The 22332-nt window shown below is 46.5% G+C and overlaps 1 long non-coding RNA gene across 1 annotated transcript; it reads right to left on the minus strand.

The window, feature by feature from the left end:
* Window positions 1–12599: 12599 nt before the first annotated feature.
* Window positions 12600–14110, minus strand: LOC123362782. Its single transcript, XR_006576570.1, has 3 exons — window positions 13935–14110; window positions 13402–13553; window positions 12600–13106 (listed from the first exon to the last, which is right to left on the minus strand). It is a non-coding gene; the product is annotated as an uncharacterized LOC123362782 (long non-coding RNA).
* Between the last annotated feature and the right edge of the window lie 8222 nt (window positions 14111–22332).

Below are 22332 nucleotides of genomic sequence, written 5' to 3' on the forward strand. Positions count from 1 at the left end.
AGGCCCTTGGCTGACAGGGTAGGCAGAGTGAGATGGAAGAGATAACAAATGAAACTGAAGCCCGGTTAGAGAATGAGGATAGGGAAAGCATTGAGGAAGACTGGATACAAACAAGGAAAGAGGAAAGGGTAGATTCTCTGGAACCAGAAGAAGGGCCAACGGAAAGGAAGATGGGAAAGAGAACTGGGGAAAGTTTACATACTAGTAAAATCCCAAGGCGAGGACATAAAGAGGAGATATCAACCCCCTGAGGATTGCAGCGTGTACTAAAATAGTGCTGGAGATATAGTAAGAGCTAAGTACTGGCAGAGACTTGTTATTGGAGTGTAAAAACAAAGAACCAGTAGGGATCCTCCTTAAGACAAAAGTGGTAGGTAAAATAAAAATAAGCGCTCAGCTACCCAAGTTCCTCACAGAAGCAAGAGGGGGAGTGTATGGTTTGCCAACTGAAATGCCAGAAGAGGAAATAAAGCCCTGCCCATGCTCCACCCCCGGGACCCTCCTGCTTCCCACCTGTGCTCTTCCCCCAGGGCTGGGCTAGGGTTCGGGGGGCTCACTGGCACTTCGGGGCTGTGGGCACTGGGGACCGGGCAGCCTGCCCGCCTGGCACTCTGGGGTTGGGGGCCAGGCAGCCTGCCTGCCCAGTGCTCTGGTGCTAGGGACGCTGGGGGCAACACCACCCGGCGCTGGGGGCCACGCCGCCCACCTGGCACTCTGGAGCTGGGGTGCTCAGGCAGCCTGGGGATGGGGCAGGGAGGCTGGCAGCCGCGGTGAGGAGGCTCTGAGCTCTGTCGGAGGCAGGGCTCAGGCAAAAGGGACGAGGCTGGGGGCTAGCCTCCACAAGCCTGCGGTTCACATGCCACCCATGCACATTAGGTACATCTACACAGCAGACACCCGCAGCCATAGGCGCTGACTTACATGGGGCTCTGGGGCTTTAGCCCCATGAATAAATCCCAAGCAGGGGCTCTGCCCCACCAATCTCCCCTGCTTGGAGCGCGCCGCCGCCGCCAGGGCTGGAGAGCTTCTCCCCTCCCCGCCCGGCCCCAGAGAGCTTAACTGCTTGAACGCAGGCAGCTGCGTCTGTGTGTCTCGACTGTACCATCTCCGAGTGAGGGGGAGGGGGAGGGGGGCCCACCGTGCTGGTGGCAGCCCTCTCCTCTACCCCACCCCGGAGGCTGGAGGCTTAAACGCAGGCATGTCTCTCTCCCTTGCCTTGCCTGTTGCCTCTGCTGCTGCCGGCTGCTGTTGCTTGCTGGAGCACTGGCCGGAGTGGCCGGGGGAGGGGAGGGGAGGGGGCTGTGCCATGCTTGGCAGCCCTCCCCTCCCCCTACCTGCAGGAGATGCAAAGGGCACTTCCGGCCAGGACTCAGAGACTGACCTCACCCACCTGAGCAGGTCCTGGGCTTCCGTGAGTGTTTGACCCTATGATTCCCCCCCCAGCCCCCACTCCTGCCCAATGCTGGGGAAGGGGCAGCCCCATGCCATCCCCTCCCACCGTCCTCCCCCACTGAAGCTACGGTGAGGGGCTGCAGGCTGCAGCAGGGGTCAGGGAGGCAGGAAGCCATATGTGAAGGCAGTGCCCCTCCCCTCCAGCATCCACCCACCACAGGACAGATGGGGGAGGGGGATTCATAGACCTACCTGAGCAGCTGGGGCTTGGGTGAATTTTATGACACCCTGCTCCCCTGCCCCATAGCCATCACCATGCAGACCCCACTTCTGCCCCATGCTGGGCAAGGGGCAGCCCCATCCACAGTGAAGTTATGGTGAGGGGCAGCATGGAAGGCCACCTGTGATGGCAACCCCCCCCCCCAGTACCCATCATAGGGGAGGGGAGTGAGCTTTCTGGACCTGAGGGGCCCTAGGAGCAAGTGCAGTGACTGTGGTGCAGAGTGAGTGTGCTGTGGGGGCAGGGGGACAGAGGAGGGATCCCTCCCCTGGAGCTTGCTGCTGCCAGTGGTGGTGATGGGGAGTCCTCTCTGGCCCTAGCCCTGGGGCAGCCTGTCTGCACCCCAAGTTCCTCATCCTCAGCCCTGCCTCATCCCAAAGCCTGCACCCCCAGCACCAAGCACGCTCCTGCACTGTGAACCCCTCATCCCCAGCCCCACCCTAGAACCCTCACCTGAGGGGAAAAACGTGCAACTTAAATTTGGTGGTCAGTTTGGAGTATCATTGTATTTAGCACAATATTTGATTATTTTACACCCTTCAAAGTATGTAACTGGTCATATACAGGTGTTTTCTCTGAATACTGTCTGTGTGCCTCAGTTTCCCCAATGCATTTCTTAAGGCTCTAGATGGTGGGATAAGGGGGTGTGATTGTTGTAAAGCCCTAGAGGGCCAGTGTGATGCCGTCTGCACAGATAGTTGCCTGGAGGCAGGGTTGCAGCCATTGATGGCCTGGGCCACCCCCCTGCAAGGTGCCAACTGAAGGTGTTGGAGAACAAAGAGATCAGGTGGCCTCCTAATGCCTGGAAAAGAGACAAAGGCCAGAGGAGGGAGTGTCAGTGCCTGTGCGGACTTCCGGGAAGCGCATGGTATGGAAGGGGATGCTGGGATGCTTTGGAACAACTCCATACAAAGCCAGTCAGGACTCTGGGGGAGCCTTCTGTCTGAGCATACTGTCTCCAGGGCAAGAAGCTTACACCTTCCTGGGTCTGACCTCGGAGCATTCAGCATGCCCTTCCACACCATGCACTTTCCGCAGCGAGTCTGCCCAGGCTGGTCCTGGGGTGCAGGGACCTCTGGTTGCCCCAACTCCGCAGTCAGATGTGACTCTCAGCCAGACAGTAAAACAGAAGGTTTATTAGATGACAGGGATACAGTCTAAAACAGAGCATGTAGGTACAGAAAACAGGACCCCTCAGTCAGGTCCATCTTGGGGGGTGGGGAGCCCAGACCCAAGTTCTGGGCCTCTCCCGATTTCCCCAGCCAGCTCCAAACTAACACTCCCTCATCTGGCCTTTGTGTCTCTTCCGGACAAGGAGGCCACCTGATCTCTTTGTCCCCAACACCGTCAGTTGGCACTTTGCAGGGGAAACTGAGGCACCCACAGAGTATTCAGAGAAAACATTAAGAACATTCCCACTTTGTCACAACAGGTGCAACAACATTTAATACCGTATATTGAAGCAGGCAAGTGCTGCTTCTGATTTTCCACTTTTAATTGACCCTTGTAATCTTGTGGTGCTGACGCATTGTAGCTTCATTTTATATCAGCTTACAGGGTGAGAAGGGGGGGGGGGGGACCACCATTTTGGGCCCCACCAAAAATTATACGAACCTGCCGCCTATGCTGGCACTCTGGAGCTGGGGTGCTCAGGCAGCCTGGGGATGGGGCAGGGAGGCTGGCAGCCGCGGTGAGGAGGCTCTGAGCTCTGTCGGGGGCAGGGCTCAGGCAAAAGGGACGAGGCTGGGGGCTAGCCTCCACAAGCCTGCGGTTCACATGCCACCCATGCACATTAGGTACATCTACACAGCAGACACCCGCAGCTGGCCTGTGCCAGCTGACTTGGGCTTGTCGGGCTCTGGCTGCGGGGCTGTTTCATTGCTGTGTAGACTTCTGGACTCAGGCTGGAGTCTGAGCTCTGGGACACTCCCAGCTAACAGCCCCAGCAGAAAAGAGCATGACAACCAAAGAATTCATTATAGTAACCTTCCTGGACATAGAAAAAGCCTGCAGTGTGTTATGAGAAAGGGACTACTTCATAAAGTAGCCTCCATGGTATTATAGGAAAAATGTACTGCTGGATAAGGGAATTTTTAAGCAGAAGAACTATACAAGTCCAAATAGGGAAAGCTTTTTCCAGTGCATATTCAGTTGCAAATGGAACTCCACAGGGAGTGTAATTAGCCCAACCCTCATTAGCATCATGATAAATGATCTCCCTATAAAAATGATTAGAGGAATAGGGATCACATTATTTGCTGATGTCTGTGCCATATGGACCAAAAGGCAAAACCTTGAAAGCGCTGCCAAAAGACTCAGTGATGCACTTAAGAAAAATGCAGAATGGAGGGTGGGATGGGGGAAAGCTTCAGATTCTTCACAGACAAAATTAAGGGAATTATCTTCACAGCAAGGAAAATCCAAAAAGATGTCAAGTTGTATCTATATGACCAACACTGGAAAACCATTCCCCTGAGAGAGAGATGGAATTATATAATGAAGTAAATAAAAGAGGAACACTAAATATACAAGATATAGCAAATCAATATATTTGTGATAAGTGGGGACACTATGGGCAGAGCCTCGGTTGGCTCAAAAGAGGAAGGAACAGGAAACATGGGAACAGCTTTCTGCATGCCCTCAGTCGGACTCAAGAAAGCCGTACTAACTCTGTATCCGTCTTTACAGCCGAACTAACAAGGATTATGCTAGCACTAAATTGGGCTTTAGATATGCACCACCTGCCATAGCCATCCTGTCTGATTCCTTATCAGAGCTGCAGGCAATTTACAGTGGTAAGTCTGACAGCATGAATTATATCCTTAATAAAATATTACTGCTAACAACCAAACTGGTGCAATTGGATATAACCATAGTAATAGCATGGATCCTGGCACGTCAGAATAGCAGGCAATGAAATGGCAGACAAACAAGCAAAACATGCTATGAATCAGGAATAAGTTGACCTAAGAATCCCCTTAAGCAAACTCAGCAGAGTGTCCTGTGGCACCTTATAGACTAACAGATGTATTGGAGCATGAGCTTTCGTGGGTGAATACCCATTTCGTTGGATGCATGTATCCGACGAAGTGGGTATTCACCCACAAAAGCTCATGCTCCAATACATCTGTTAGTCTATAAGGTGCCACAGGACTCTTTGCTGCTTTTACAGATCCAGACTAACACGGCTACCCCTCTGATGCTTAAGCAAACTAGAATTTAAACACCTTGTGGCACAGGGTGTCTGGAGTAGCCCTCACTGAAAGTGTCAAGGGCAGGGAAGGCTGCAAAAGGGAGAGCAGACACTGAAGCTAAACTCACCAACCAGTCACAGACTGTGCTTCTGATCCCCACACTGGTTATCAAGAAGCTGAAAAAGAAATCACCCAGCCCCCTTTATTGCATTCCAGTTCTCTGTTTCCCAATCTGCACCTAGGTCCAGTACAGTGAGAAGTTATTTGAAACTCCACTCACTTTACAAAATTTTCTTCTGACCCTAAAAGGCTAGCCACATTACCAGGTCAATATTAGTTTGGATCTTACCAAACATTTTATTAAAGCTAATGTTTAAAAAAATTATATAATACATAGGTTGAGAAAAGAGTGTCTGTACATCTGGGTATAGTGCTTAGCTTATCCACAAATACAAAGTTTTTTTTTAAAGTAATAAGATACATAAGTGCATAATCAGCAATAACCCAAATTTAGGTGAATGAATTTAAGAATAGTTTAGATATCTAGCATCCATGCATTCGGGTACATTACTCATGAAAAAAGTTATTCAGAGAGTTGGTGGCAGAAAGCAAAAATATATCAATGAGTGAAGACTGTCCTTCAGTAACTGAGAATTTCGGATAGGTTGTCCAATTAGAGAGGAAAAAAAGTCCCTCAGGAAAGTATTTGAGTTACTTTCCTGACTGCAATTCTCATCAGCACTCCAGCTCAACCCTCCTGGTATTGCTGCTGTCCAGTAATGTGTTCTATGTAGATGTCCCTCGACCACCTGATGGCATCCGACACCATGAGTTGCCGCATCAGCCGAGCGTAGTGTTGACCGAATTCGCATTCTGTCAGCACTCGCTCGTTACCGGGGTTCCATGTGCTCAGGGCTCCAACGATCAGCACATGAGTTTGGACCTCGTAGCCCCTAGCTCTCAGGGTGTCGGCCAGAGGGACGTATTTCTCCAGCTTTCCAGATCGGGCATCGTGGAAAGCAGGGGTCCTATTTTCGAAGGGCACTGTGACATCCACCATGATGATCTTCTGGTCCTCATTGGTGATGACACTGTCTGGTCACAGTTGGCTGCCAGTTCTAGGGATGGCAGAGATCACGGCTACCTTCCCTACAGGTGGCGAGATGGCTCTGACCAGGCAATCTTGGATGGCACTGTGTTGCAGCTGCCAGATTCTAGAATGGGGCTTGCAGCTACACAAGATGTGGGGTAGTGTCTCATTGGCATAGCCGCACTTCCTGCATAGCTTGTCTCGATTCCCATGGCGGATGGCTCCATTCAGTGGGAAGCAGTTGAGCCAGGCCCAGTGGATGAACCTCCAGTCAGCAAATTGGGTGAAGCTGCCTCTGGAGAGGAAGTGGTTGCTGGCGTCCCACTTGCACATCACCTCGAAGGCCTTGCTCTGGTGCAGCTTCCATTTCAGGTTTTCCACATATTGGCAGCAGATGGCATCCTTTGTGGTCCTCTCCAGCATGGTTTGGCTCTTGGAGTGATGATGGTGAACGCCATGTTCTTCACCTGTGGCACCAGGACTCCCAGCTCCTCGCATTCCTTGCACCACGTCCAGCGGCAGCCAATACTTTTCTCCAGCCATCGCGTAGCATTGTGGGCATGAGTCCAGAGCAAAGCAAAGTCTCCCCAATCTCTTCCAAATTTGCTTTCCAGTGAGACACTCAGGTAGGTGGCAACATCTTCATTGGACGGGGTCCTGGTGATTTGCTTCTTTACCGCATCCTGCAGAGCACTCTCTGTGATGTCCCTCAGCATGGCATCCGGGCTCGTCAGAAGGCGGAAGGCATGAGTGATCACAGCAATGTCGCACAGATCCCCCATTCAAGGGATGTTAGTGCCACCCTGCCTGTGAGAGATGTACACCAGTTCATCGCTGGCCCGCTGGGAAAGAAACATCCTCTTCTTTACTAGCTGCCAGGTGGTGTTATCTGCCTTAGTAATAGGTACCTTCGCCACGACTGATCCTCTCAGGATGAGTGAAATGCAAGGGATTAGGAAGGTATTCAAGGAGTTGATCTTCTGCCACGGTGCCAGTAGGGAGGAGTCGATCCTGGCCACATATTGTAGGATCTCCATGATGGTATCCTCAGGTGTCTGCTGGACGTGGAAACCCATCAGCGTGCCAAGATGTTAGTATGCTAGCCCGTCCTCAAGGAAGATCATGGGTTCGCCCTGGATCAATATGCAAGGATGCACACTTTCTGGCATTGGGCTCTTACCCAAAATACTACACTGCCAACCAATCCTTTATATAACCCAAGGCCCTCAGGGAAAGAGCAAAGTGGGTTTATTTAGAATTCTAGCAGAATTAAATAGATTAAATAGTAATCTATTTCTAATTAACATACACAAGGATGGATTATTCATAAAATGTAAGGTCCAGGAAACGATAGATCATATCCTTTGGGACTGTAAAAGCTGTACTTCTGAAAGGAAGTGTTTCTATAAAAAACTCAGAGGCCTTAAAGTAACAACATTTTCCTTGCAACCTCTACAAGAATAGAAGGAAAATGGGATCCAATAAAAAGAAGCTTTTCTGCAATTCTTTAAGAATACCAGGAAAAGTGCAAGACTCTAAATCATGAAAAAGATACAAAGCACATTGCATGGCAGTCAGACTCAGGAAGCGAGTCTGCTACACCACAAAACTGAAGAAAAAGAAGGGGAGAGACAGTAGGAGGAGGAGAGCCCTATCTTGAGAGCTCCTAAGTATGGGCACTGCGGAAGTGTTTACTGCAAGGAAGGGGCCTGCAAGCAGCAGCTACCCCATGCCCTAGAGGAGGAGCGAGGGAAGAGACCCAGGTGAGAGGTAGCTAGGAGCATTCTCTCTTGGGCTTAGAGATGAAAGAATCCTGGGAGCCTGGCCTTGAGCTGGAAACCAAACTGGAGATGTGCTGATCAGGGACTGCAGCCTGCCTGAAACCCTGGATAGAGGGAGAGAGGGACTGACAGCCTCAGGCGGTTGGAGTGAAACCCAGGAATTTGGGCCAGTTGGTAGCTGCAGCTAGCCTGCAAAGAAAAAAGTGACCAGCTGAGCCCAGGTGGGCTGACAATTCAATTGTTTTTGCTATTTTCTGTTGGACTTTCAGTGAAAGACTTTGAGGCCTTGTAGGGAAGCAAATGTTAGGAAGTCGCCCAGGGAGACGACTTTGAAACACATCTGGGCATTTTGCTATCACTGCCTTTCATATGGCTCAGGATGGGAGCCCAGTAGGGCCTGGGCTCCCCTATCAACCTCCCTTTTTATGGAAGGGACATAAGCCCCTTTTTCCCCCTTGGAGAGGAGGAACAGATAGAGACATTGTAAGCCCTGAGTCATGGGTGTACCTCCCACAGGGGCCTGGAGGTGGGCTGAAGACCCTTTCTTTTGTGGGAATATTGAACTGTATATATCTGGAAGGAGGTGAACTCAGCTGGTGATCCAGACAGAGAGCCAAGTCATTACCTACTGAAAATTGGACTGCCACGGCACTGGCATGATTGCTGGTGCGGGATACCAGGGACAGGGGAGAGCTGGGACCCAGTGACCTACCCACTAAGAAGCACCACCAGCAAGCCCAGCCCCTGTCACACAGACATACTGTATTTCTTATAGAGAAGGCAAGGAAGCATCTCACTTTCCATTTGTGAAGAAGTCTTTCAGAGCACAGTATCCTGTTCCAAGATCCTGTTCTTTTTTGTTTTCCCAAGATTTGCCTTCAGCACTGATTAGGGTTTCCCAGTGATGTGTGCTCACTATAAGTTAAAGCATTGAGGATAGCTGGTTGACATTTTTTGTTCAAACTTGGGGTGGCGGGGGAATGCAGGCAGTTTAGGAAGCCTGGGAGGAGCTGAGTTGTATCCAGTCACCCAGAATTCCTTCTGGGGGCCTCCAGAGAGCACACACCTGCATCGTAGCTCTGCCCCAGCATGCTTTCTGCTTGCACCTGGTCTAGCTTTGTTGGCCAATATACGTATAGGGTCAGGAGCAACATGGCCCCACCTCCTACCCATTTCACCCTGCCACCCATTGGGTAGCCAACGTCCATGAGGGCACTAGCCAGTTGCAGTGACTATACTTCTCCCACAAACTTCCGGCTAGCCTCTGTGCAAGGGCACAAGTAAGAAAGACACTCCCTACATTCTCCCACCCTTGTACAGGGGCTAGCCAGATTCTGCCTCATATATTTATGCCTCATATTGAATTACAGTTCTCTATTGAGTTAACAGATTATACTATCTTGTCAAGAATTGCCTAACTGGGTATCATTTCGTTAAACAAACTGGCATTGCTCTCTGCAGCAGGCAGGTGAATTCCCTTCCTTTGCTCTTGCAGTTATTCACTTACAGAAAGAAATGATTTCACTCCTGATTGGAGTGAAAGGCATGCAGGAGTGAAATCAGGAAGGCCAAATCACTTGGAGTTGCAGCTAGCAAGAGATGTTAAGAGTAACAAGAAGGGTTTCTACAGGTATTTTAGCAACAAGAAGAAGGTCAGGGAAAGTGTGAGCCCCTTACTGAATGGAGGAGGCAACCTAGTGACAGAGGATGTGGAAAAAGCTAATGTACTCAATGCTTTTTTGCCTCTGTCTTCACGAACAAGGTCAGCTCCCAGACTACTGCACTGGGCAGCACAGTATAGAGAGGAGGTGACCAGCCCTCTGTGGACAAAGAAGTGATTCAGGACTATTTAGAAAAGCTGGATGAGCACAAGTCAATGGGGCTGGATGCCCTGCATCCAAGGGTGCTAAAGGAGTTGGTGGATGTGATTGCAGAGCCATTGGCCATTATATTTGGAAACTCCTGGCGATCAGGCAAGGTCCCAGATGACTGGAAAAAGACTAATGTAGTGCCCGTCTTTAAAAGAGGGAAGAAGGAGTATCCAGGGATCTACAGGCCAGTCAGCCTCACCTCAGTCTCTGGAAAAATCATGGAGCAGGTCCTCAAGGAATCAATTTTGAAGCACTTAGAGGCAGGGATGGCTTTAGGCACGGCAGGGCCCGATTCGAAAGAGCTGCTGCCAAAGACAGCAACGGCACTTCGGCGGCAGCTTTATTGGCTGCCAGTGCCTTCTGCGGCACATTGGCAGAAGGTCCTTAGGGACATTGTGGGACCCTATTAGGAGCGCGGGGCCCTCTTAGGGTGCAGGCCTGATTCGGAGGAATCGCCCTAAAGCCGGCCCTGCTTAGAGGAGAGGAAAGTCATCAGGAACAGTCAGCATGGATTCAGCAAGGGCAAGTCATGCCTGACTAATCTAATTGCCTTCTATGATGAGATAACTGGCTCTGTGGATGAGGGGAAAGCAGAGGACATGTTTTTCCTTGACTTTAGTAAAGCTTTTGATACTGTCTCCCACAGTATTCTTGCCAGCAAGTTAAAGAAGTATGGACTGGATGAATGGACTATAAGGTGGATAGAAAGCTGGCTAGATTGACAGGCTCAATGGGTAGTGATCAATGGCTCCATGTCCAGTTGGCAACCGGTATCAAGCAGAGTGTCCCAAGGGTCGGTCCTGGGGCAGTTTTAATTAATGATCTGGAGGATGGCATGGATTGCACCCTCAGCAAGTTTGCAGATGACACTAAACTGGGAGGAGTGGTAGATACGCTGGAGGGTGGGGATAGGATAAAGCGGGACCTAGACAAAATTAGAGGATTGGCCCAAAAGAAATCTGATGAGGTTCAACAAGGACAAGTGCAGAGTCCTGCATTTAGGATGGAAGAATCCCATGCACTGCTACAGACTAGGGACTGAGTGGCTAGGCAGCAGTTCTGCAGAAAAGGACTTAGGGGTTATGGTGGACAAGAAGCTGAATATGAGTCAACAGTGTGCCCTTGTTGCCAAGAAGGCTAATGGCATTTTGGGCTGTATAAGTAGGAGAGTGCCAGCAGATCGAAGGACATGATCTTTCCCCTCTATTTGGCATTGCTGAGGCCTCATCTGGAGTACAGTGTCCAGTTTTGGGTCCCACACTACAAGAAGAATGTGGAAAAATTGGAAAGAGTCCAGCGGAGGGCAACAAAAATGATTAGGGGGCTGAAGCACGTGACTTATGAGGAGAGGCTGAGGGAACTCGGATTATTTAGTCTGAAGAAGAGAAGAATGAGGGGGGATTTGATAGCTGCTTTCAACTACCTGAAAGGGGGTTCCAAAGAGGATGGATCTAGTCTGTTCTCAGTGGTACCAGATGACAGAACAAGGAGTAATGGTCTCAAGTTGCAGTGGGGAGGTTTAGGTTAGATATTAGGAAAAACTTGGTGGTGAAGCACTGGAATGGGTTACCCAGGGAGGTGGTGGAATCTCCTTCTTTAGAGGTTTTTAAGTTCAGGCTTGACAAAGCCCTGGCTGGGATGATTTAGTTGGGGATTGGTCCTGCTTTGAGCAGGGGGTTGGACTAGATGACCTCCTGAGGTCCCCTCTGTCGCAACCCTATACATAGTTATGGCTCTGTATGGCCAATTGTCGGTCCACGGCCATCTTGTTCTGCTAAAAGGACAAGGCAGCCTCCATCTTGGACCAGGTTCTTGTTCCACAGGAGAGGGCAGAGACCTAATTCTGCCCAGCAACACTGTGGTGTCGTGTGCAACCCATAGAGTGCAGTGTGCAACATTATAGTGCTGTGTGCATTTTCCCACTCTTTTTGGCCTGGTCATCTAGGGGGTCAGGCTAGTGCCTTGTGTAAAGATGCCAGTGTGCCGTGTGCAAATCCTGTTGGCGTGGGGGGCATCAGTTCGGAGCCTGAAGGGTGTAGGAGCCAGGGACCAATCAGATGCTGATACGAGTGAGTGAGACCCTTCGAATAAAACTAGGTTTCCCCCAAAAATTTGTGTGGAGTATCCGCGTGTCAGCTGAAGGGCCTGATCAACCTTTCAGCCAGGGTCTCCTCCCGTTATAGCTAGCTCGTGTCGTGTCGTTTTGGATTCGTTGTCGCTTTGGATTTATCGTTTTGGATCTATTTCTATCAGCTCGTCATGCTTCTGGTGTCTGTCCTGCTGGTCAGCTGCGCCTGGAGTGCGGTATTTGCATTCTAATTTCTGACAGTTTGCTTACTTAGCTTCCCCTCTTTTTCCCCTCCCTAACTCGGTACCAGTTGTGTATATAGTATATGAGAGTTGAATTATTGAGCTCATAATTGCACAGTTGTTTAGTTTGTATAGTTCTGGGTTTTAGTAGATAGTTAATTGTAGACTGTTTTAGGTTGTGTGAGTTACTGCTCTGTCTTTGTGTGGAGTGCTTGGTGCTGGGTGCTGTCTCCACCTGAGGATTAGCTGACCAAGGGGTTTCTGTCCCCGCGGTCTGTGTGAGTGGAACCTGCACAATCACAGCCGCACCACACTCTGGGTAAAACCCTTAGTGTGAAAGCAAGGGCGGTTGAGGCAGTGGCCTGTGGGTCTCTTTTCTGTGTTGCACCGGGCACCGCTCTGACAAACCCGATTTCCTCCTTGTGTAACGGGTGTGTCTGTCTACTCAGTGTGAAGCAGTGAGCAGTATAGATTTGTATTGATAATGATTTTTGGGTGTGTTTGTATTGTTTAATAACATCGCAGCTAAGAATTGCCCCCCTCCTCGGCCAACATTGTAACTGTCCCCCCAATAAACACAGCCACTTGACTTTAAACTTTATTCTGGTCCAGCCTGTTTTTCCTCTCCCAATACCAAAGCTGATCGAACCGCAATCGGTTTCGGACACCCTCCATCCTTGATATTCTATGATTCTATAATACAGAATTCCCAACCTTTGATGACAAGTTGTAACATTCTTCACACAAAGGGCCAGTAAGCGAAGTGGAATTTATCTGTTGGCATGTACAGTACTAAGTGTCTCTGAGAGCTCGTTGGGAGGCTCTGTGGTGTGCAGAACAGGGAGTTCCAGTAAGTGGCAATTTGGTGCTTCCGGGAATGATTCAGAACAGGAGCCAGCACTGCAGAAATCTTGTTTAGATACTCTATCTATATCTATTCTATACCTATTTAGTTTTAATTTGGCTGTTCCTCAAGTTAGAGTAAGTAATTGATTGAGATGAGCCATCAGAAGTAGATCTTCTTGTGTTTTGAGATCATCTTCCTTCCACAAGAGCTTAGACACATCCACTCCACTCCACATCCACACAACATGCTCCAGAATAAGTGCTGGGACTATGGGTACTGGAGGTGCTGCCGTGCTCCCGGCTGAAAGTGGTTTCCATCATATACAGGCTGTTCCAGGTCAGCTATATATATCCCAAACCAAAAGAGTTGTTAACTTTACATTAAGACTGTTAGCTTTTCCAACTTACTTAAAAGAAAAAACATCTGGGAAAGAAAGTTATTGTTCCAAAGCTTAAACACACAAGTTTGAAATTTCTCAGTTAGGCTCCATTTCAGCAAGGTACTTAAGCATGTGTCTAACTTTAACCATATAAATAACCCATTTTGTTCAGTTTGACTTCTCACATATTTAAAGTAAGGCTTACAGTTTGGTTCAATGGCTCTCAGCACTCCCACTATACAAATTGTTCCAGCCACCTTGTGCTCCAGTGTCACTAGTGTAATGACAACCAACTGAGCAAGAAGCGTTCAGCCCGATATCAATTTTTTCATTCCCTCTGCTATCTAGAGAGGCTGTTTTCGCTGAGGCCAAGGACTGTGAGTTCAGCCAGGAAATGTGCATAGCCGTCCTGCAGGAAGAGTAAGGTGCATAATTTATGGTGCAAATCAATACAGTGTCTCACAAACTTTAAAATGATCACTGCCTCAGCCAGCTCCACATCACTAAATAAATACCAGCCCTCTGGCTTTGCACATAAGCCTTCTCTGTGCCCTTCAGCGTCCAAAGTCACAGTCCTACTGTAGGTTCACTATACTATATTGAGAGGGAAAAAGAAAAATTACCCACTTCTACCAGTAAACTGAAAGTTACTCCTGGTCCCACACGTCAGCCATTGAGAATATGATGATTAGTGCAGAAAGGAAAAGATGTATCTACTGTCCCAAAAAATACATTGTGAGGTTGGTAATTAAATCCCTGTCCTACCAACGAAGAGAAAACCAGCGATCACCTTCAGCAGCAGCTGCATCTTTTCACCGACAACATTGTACTTTACACTGCTATACCATTATGGGCAGCAGTTTGGCTTTGAACAGTCCTCCTATCAATCATTTTGTGAAAATGATAGATATTGTAACCCTTCTTTGTTGTCACTGGCTGATCCAATGAAGCACAGACATTAGTCACATCACGTAATACGCTATTAGAAGGCGCTCAGCTACTATGGTGATGAGCTTGGTATAAGAACCTGAATAGAATAGAATAGAATAGAATAGAATAGAATAGAATAGAATAGAATGTGGACTTTCCAGTTATATTTATGTCCAGTCATGTAAGACTAGAAAATTTCAAAGACGCCTTCAGTACTGAGGGTAGGAAATAAATCAGGATTAATCTGTAGTCAAAGTGATTAAGCAGCTAACTCTTTTTCTTCAGTAGGAATTGAGTATCAGCACTTCTCCCGAGCTGCACTACAAAAGTTTCTTGCTGTTTCACTCAGGAAGAAAAGTAGGACAGAAGAAAAACTGGCAGTATTAGTATTATTAGATTAATATGTATTTTTATTAGTATACTATTTAGCAATTCTATGTTACTAGTATTGGGCCAGTTCAGGATGTATTTACTTTGCTTGTACTCAGTCCTTCCCGTGACAAAACTTCTATTGGCATCCATATATATGTTGCCAAAATAAGGAGCGAGTGAAAATTGAATAAGAGCTTTGGGATTAACTCACTGTTGTTATATTCATACTAACAGGCACTCTTGAAGTTTTCATGTATATGGTTGGCCCTGATGGGAGCACATCTCTTGTTTCCTATCCTCCAGAAGCTCTAACCACCCCCAATGCAAACACTCCAAAAAAAGGGGAAAGAAAATAAAATCTGCCAAGTTATTCCTTATTTTAGGCTCCCCTATTGATATCTTCAGGAGATGGCCAGTTGTCATTTTATTTCCTGCAGTCTTGAGCACATTTTGGCTACTGCTTGTCTTAATTTCTAAGGCCCTTCATGGCCTATTCCTGCCCTGTCTCTTATCAGTTATATATTGAGCTCTTGACCTCTGCCTACTCTCTATCAACATGCAAACCTTAACTGCCCATTAGTCACATTTTCCAACACGCACCTTCATGCCCTTCATGCATCTGAAGAACTCCCTTGAAAAAATCCGCAAAGCCCCACTACGTTAGCCACCTTTAAATCTCTCCTCAAAACCCCCCACGATGCTGTGATGCTACAAAACATTTGACAACACTTAGGCAACTGGGCTCCTTATATGTTGTAAATTATTGTTTTGTTTTTGATGATCTGAGGCACCACAATTCTTTAGCAATGGGGGATGCTCTACTTTTGTAATTCAATTTATAAACAACTCTTCAAAGATAAGGTTGACAATACATTATCTGAAGTGATGGGAACTTGTAATAATAATCCAGGACTGATTGAGGTCAAAAGAAGAGACTTAAAAGAAGGGTGAAAGCAGCAGCATGACAGTACAAATAAATAAATAATAGATGTGCACAAGGTAACATTAGCACAAATCAGCAAGTATATAAACTGTAGCCTCCCATGCAGAAAAGTAATAGGAAGATTCTGCTGTTACTTCTGGTTAGCAATAATACATATCTGAACCCTAGTATTTTTAAAAATAGGGCTACCTAGTCCTTCACCATGGCCGCAGGTAGAATGTTTCATTTAAAATGTATGATGGTGTCAACTATAAAAGGAACAAAACCTAGAGGAATGCATAAAAGCAGGCATATGAAGAATGAGGTTATCTGGACTTTAACAAAAGACTAAGATGACTAGAAAATATGCAGGCTGTTCCAGGTCAGCTATATATATCCCAAACCAAAAGAGTTGTTAACTTTACATTAAGACTGTTAGCTTTTCCAACTACTTAAAAGAAAAAACATCTGGGAAAGAAAGTTATTGTTCCAAAGCTTAAACACACAAGTTTGAAATGTTTCAGTTAGGCCCCATTTCAGCAAGATACTTAAGTATATGTCTAACTTTAACCATATGAATAGTCCCATTTTGTTCAGTTTGACTTCTCACATGTTTAAAGTAAGGCTTATGCTTAAGTACCTTGCTGTACCAGTAATATTACTGCCACATTTGTGTCACCAGAACACTTATTGCTGTCCTGCTATGAATGGTGTGAGCTTTGTTTCTTTTGGATACAGGGTTGGGCCCTATCTACACTAGTGCTACCACCATTGCTACTACCAGTAGTAGTGTAGAATTCAGCTGTCATAAAGAAAAATAAATCTCTGGCAAACTTCAGGGTATATCAAAATACCTGTGACTGACATTTTTTATTCACAAGTTTAGTTCTTTTAATTAGGTACCTTCTGCATGTCCACTCTTCACCATCTGGCATGCAGTAGAAAACATGCTCCATTTTCTTTTGAAAAAAACCACTCAGCTGCAATTTCTTTCTAGTGTCATTTGCTTCATTTGGGTTCAGGGATTTGGCTGGAAGAGGGTGAGAAGGGAGGGGGAGGGTAGAGAGGAGGGAGACAGTGGGGAGAGGGCGGGGCCTGGTGCAAAGCAGGGGTGGAGTAAGGGTGTGGCCAAAGGCAGAAGAAGAGGACTGGGGAGCTAGCCTCCCCAAGCGGCAGCTTCACCCACCGCCCATGAAAGCAGATAAGAGCAGGTTGGCTCCAGCACACCCAGCATGTGCTGCCTTGTCCTTAGGCAGGGGCCCTATTCACAAAGCCAAATGCACCGGCACCAATGCGTGAGGGAGAGGTGTATGGGGGTCTCTGCGGGGAACGGTGACTCTCTGCCACCGTGAGGTGTGCCAGGCGGCTCGGTATCCTTTGCTGCCTTGTCCCTCCCTTGCAGGCTGCGAGCCCAGGCTGCCGTCGGGCAGAGGGGCACCAGTTTAATAATACCGCGTAGGGCCCCATAAATCTTAATGACGGCCTTGGTCCCTCCTGGGGGCCCAGCCAGGCATGGAGGGCAGAGAGCGCCGTGCAGGGAGGGTCAGGTCAGATCGGTCGGTCAACCCTCCCCCCCCCGTGTGAGAGAGGTGTACGGGAGTGTGTGTCACCTCTCCCCGTGCAAAACTTAAAGATAAGAAGGTAAATAAAAAGACTCCAACTACACAGTATTTCTTTTTAACAGGGGCTCAGTCAACTTGATGTTAATTTGAACATTTGTACTGCATAGTTCTGATCGATTGCTGTCAACGTTTCCTCCCCCACTCTGAACTTTAGGGTACAGATGTGGGGACCTGCATGGACCCTTCTAAGATTAATTCCTAGCTTAAATCTGGTAACGCTGCCACCAGCCAGAAATCAGTGTCTGGCACACTTTCTGTCCCCCCAAAACCTTCCCTGGGGAACACAGATCCAAACCCCTTGGATCTTAAAACAAGGAGAAATTAACCATTCCCCACTCCTTTCCCCCACCAACTCCTGATGAGTTCAGACCCAATTCCCTGGCTCTTAAAACAAAGAAAAATCAATCAGGTTCTTAAAAAGAAAACTTTTAATTAAAGAAAAAGAAAGGTAAAAATCATCTCTGGAAAATCAGGATGGAAAATGCTTACAGGGTACTTAGATTCATATAGCCCAGAGGAAACCCCCTCTAGCCTCAGGTTCAAAGTTACAGCAAACAGAGGTAAAAATCCTTCCAGCAAAAGAAACATTTACAGGTTGAGAAAACAAACATAAGACTAACACGCCTTGCCTGTGCTACTTACAAGTTTGAAACATAAGACTGATTCAGAAAGATTTGGAGAGCCTGGATTGACGTCTGGTCCCTCTCAGTCCCGAGAACAAACAACCCCCAAAACAAAGAACACAAACAAAGAACTCCCTCCCCCAAGATTTGAAAGTATCTTGTCCCCCTATTGGTCCTCTGGTCAGGTGTCAGCCAGGTTTACTGAGCTTTTTAACCCTTTACAGGTAAAAGAGACATTAACCCTTAACTATCTGTTTATGACAATTGCCCTTGAACTTGCTTGAATACAAGTAATTTTACCAGGTGTCCCATATTCAGCATAGGGAAATATGGTGACCCTAGTCAGAGAGCTGAAGACAAATCTGTGCTTTCTTCCTCCAACCCCAGTGGAATTTGCATGGAGACATGCTTATTACATCTCCTGCAAAGGCAGATTAAAATGTTATATGGAGTGATCTAAACCTGGCATTGCCTTTCTGTTTAGACTGATACTATATTTTAGCATACAGAGGTGCTAAACAAATCTATGAGTCAACTAGAAATAGTCATGCTCTCATCGCAAATATTAATACAATCTTTTCTGATATTGGAAAGGAGTAAAAGGCATTCACTCAGGCTTATACAATTTTATTGGATGTCAACTCTTACTTTAATACTTCACACACAGAGAACAGTAAAAATAAATAATAAAGCAACAGAGAGAGCAAACAAAACCACAAACAAGTGACAACACTGAAAATACAAAGGGAAGTAAAACATCAAGTGGTTGGTTGTGGGTATTTTAAATGAGTGTTTAGGACCCACACTGTGCAAGTGCAACATAGTCCTGTAGAAACTGGCAAAGTTCTCATGGTTTCACACAGTGTGTGTCACCAACTCAAACACTTGGAGTAGGCTAATTACGTTTTCACAAGCCTCTTAAGTAAATGGAGCACATTAACACATGGCTTCGGAGTTTGCAGGCAGATCCCTGCTTCAAAGAGCTTGCAAATAAAGTCTTCATCCTACAAAGCACCTAACACCAAACCTAGTGCTTGCTATTTATGAGTCAGTGACAGTACTCTGAACAGCCAGGACTGTACCAGATAGCAAAGATCTGGCCTTAATGGTTTTCAATACCTCTCCCCAAACACATGCTAAAGACTTAATGGAAATCACTTGGAAATCCAGACAAGTGATTTCCATTAAGTTTTAGAATGTGTTTGGGGAGAGGCATCTCTCCTGGCCACCGTAGCCCCAGAACTGGGATATGACACTTTAGAAAATGCAAGAGTGATACTATAAAAGCAGCAAAGAGTCCGACTCCTGTGGCACCTTATAGACTAGTCTATAAGAGTGATACTGCAAATCAAACTTTAAAGCCGTAATACATGTTCCCAGACAAAGCTAAATCCAAATAATTTAAGCAGTTGTTGGAGGTAGCATTCATTTTAGGAACTAGATTAATTAGCCTATGTACCAGTTAAGTGCAATGCAAAAGCTAGGCATAAATAATACGTTGTCACTTTTGTTATTATAAAAATAGTTATTAAATGTGATTTTTAATGACACTTTTGAGGAGAACAAGAGATGATTTATTTGGATTCTTTTTTTAAAAACAACCACAGTTACTGGAGTTATTGTCCAGCCAGGAGTCTCTCCCAGCCGCCGCAGCGCAGCTGGGGGTGGGAGAGACTGAGAGTTGGACTCTCGTCTTTTCTAGCCGCCGCAGCGCAGCTGGAGCTGAAGAGGGGAGGCCACTGGAACTGGGAGAGCCACGTCTTTCCCCAGCTGCCGCATGCAGCCCAGCTGGGGCTGGGACGCCCCCAAACGTAGGCCGCACCCCTTATTTTCCCTCACCCCCTATTTTTCCCCCACCTGCCCTGTATTTCCACCACCACCTCCTCATTTTCCACATCCTCTCCAGGGTCCAGGAGGCACCTAATTAGTGGAGCCATGTCTTTAATAACAACAACAATTCTACCTTGGAGAAGACTGGCTGCAGATTATTGTGAATTCAGAGGACATCATTACCTAGTCATAATGAAATATTTTTCCAAGTGTATAGAAATAGTGTACTTGAAAGACATAATATGACACAATGTTATCAAGAAATTGAAGTGCACTTTTGCTCATTTTGATATTCTGAAACAACTAGTGACAGACAACGGACCACAATTCACTGCAGTGGAATTTAAGTAATTCCAAATGAAATATGATTTTGATGATATTAGTAGCAGCCTGCATTACCCACAAGTGAAGGGAGAGTCTGAGAGAGTTATATGGACAGCCAAGAAAATCCTTCATTAGGAAGATCCAGTCCTTGCTCTTCTGAGCTACAAATCAACACCAATAGCATCTCTGGATATAGTTCAGCAGAACTCCTGATAGGAAGACAAATCAGAACTATTGTTCCAACTACTGTTCTAGCTGCAAAGTGGCCAGAAATGAAGAGAGAAGCCAAACTGGATAGAAATAGCTTAACATTTTTATAACTCAGAGAACTGCCAGGTCTATAACCTGGTGATTGTTTGTGTGTCAAACTGGATGGAGGAAGGCTGGAGAATTCAGCTGTCATAAAGAAAAATAATTAATTGCCCAGATCATAAGTTATCGAGACAGACAGTGGAGAGTTCAGCAGAAACCATTGACATCTTCAGTTTGTTCCTCAGAATGAACAATAAACTCTTCTTATTCTGCATTTGTAGAAAAAGATTCAAAGATTCTAAACCAACCAGAGAGAGTTGTTGCAACTAATGGACAACCAGACAAACAAGCTGTTACATGTTCAGGCTGTGTAATTAGAAAACCAGTACAGTTCAGAGACACTTAACAGACTGATACATATTGAACTTTAAAGATAGTGTAAATTTTGTAAATAGTAGGAATGTTAAACTTAAAGGAGGAGATGAAACGAAATGTTACTACTGTATTATAATCAACCACTAGGTGTCGCCAGGTGTGATTTACCTCACCTCACCAATAAAAGCTGTTTCATCCATCTTGTCTCTCTAATATCCTGGGATCGACAGGGCTACAACACTGCACACCTTACTTTAGCTGGTAACATCTATACCAAGCAGTGCATTAAAATGTCTTAAAGAGACCACATCTCTAGTATCTCTCTCCACTGATGAAAGCTCTATAGTCAGTCCATATCTGGCACAGAAGCCTGACCGGCTGGTAGCAACCGTGCATCCTATCCTGTACAAAGAGTATGTGACAGATGGAATTAATCACACAACTAAAACTGCAACCTGTTTTAAATTCAGCATGCTAACTTGGCAAGGCAAGGCCTCACCCTCTGGATCTCTGTCAGTATAGTCCCTGGAACACCAGGAGTTTTAAGGCAGCTAATAGCAGGGTGCAAATGGCAGGAGGGAGACTGCAGAGGAGACAGAACTTTCCTGTCTAAAGAACCCCACAGAGAGCAGGTCAAGTTCCTGTGAGGGAAGCCCTGAGTTAAAAGTACTTCGGTGGAGCCCAAGCAGAGCAGAAGAGCGGTCAGTTCAGCAAAGAGAAGCTGGGAGAAGCCAGATGCTTGAGAACAAAAGGATACAAGCTGAGGGAACACAGCACAAGGGGGCAGGGGTTAGAGGTAGCCCAGGGAAACTGCCACATGTCTGAGGAAGCAGACCTAGTTGCTTAACACAGGGTTCCTATGCTGGAACTCAGAGTTCCCTACCAGCCCCTGAGGAAGGGACATGCAAACCCAATGGAAGGAATATCAAGCCCAGGTGGGGCTGAAGACGGTCCACAAAAGATAAGCTGATAGCCCAAGAGGGGGGCTGAAGACTCTTTTGTGTTGGGATATTTGCAAACTTTCAGATGGGTCTTGTTATCGCAGAAGGGAACTGAACTTTATGTGACTTGGCCGGAGGGCTGAGCCATAGAAGACTCAGTGAGAGGCAGCTAGCCTGCAGGAGGCTCTAGAGACAAGGACCCGTTGTGACTCAAACCCTGACACAAGGGGGCATTGTGGGTGGCGAGTACACAATCTTACAGGAAAGTTTACTTTGGGTTGGTTTCTGTTTGAGTCTTTTCTAGTCTTAGCTGCCTGTGTAGTTTGCTTGTAGAGATGGCCAGGATGAGTTGTGGAGTGTTTTGCTATTTAAGCAAACTGCAGAGTGTGTGCGTGCACATGTGCGCATGAGAGAGAAAGGAGTGCACACTTCAGAGTTTGGGGGGGGTTAGATACTTTTCTGTTTCCATGAGATTATAGGAAAAAACACCTCTTCCAGGCTTGTTTAGATTCACAATTGGTTGCTGTCACCCTTTCACTGGCTCAGTACCTTCGGGGGGTTGTCCTAAGGAGCCTCTTAATCTTATGAATATGGTTTGTTAATACATGTATGTATTAGAGTTGTAATTCTTTTTTGACAATTGTTTCCTTTGTCTTTATAGCAAGGGATTCTCAGAACATCTCATGTTAGAGTTTTAACTTTCTTTTTATTCAGTCTATTTTCTGAGTCACTCTTTCAGTTTTATTAGCATTCAGCAGGAAATGAAATTGTTTAAGCACTTTGTAATATAACTAGATAACCATGTGTGTTATGTTTTCAAGCATCCTGACTATAATACACTTGTAGCTCCATATTAATATTCAGTACAGACACAAGTTTTATAACAACCTAATAATTTTAAAAGTTAGGTTATAGTTTTTGCATCAATATTGAGGTGTCTCTCTCACAACTGGACACGTTCAGAGCAGCATGTAGGAAAGCTCAAAGCATGTGTCTG

This window comes from Mauremys mutica, chromosome 2, assembly GCF_020497125.1.
Source record: "Mauremys mutica isolate MM-2020 ecotype Southern chromosome 2, ASM2049712v1, whole genome shotgun sequence".
Taxonomy (NCBI): domain Eukaryota; kingdom Metazoa; phylum Chordata; order Testudines; family Geoemydidae; genus Mauremys; species Mauremys mutica.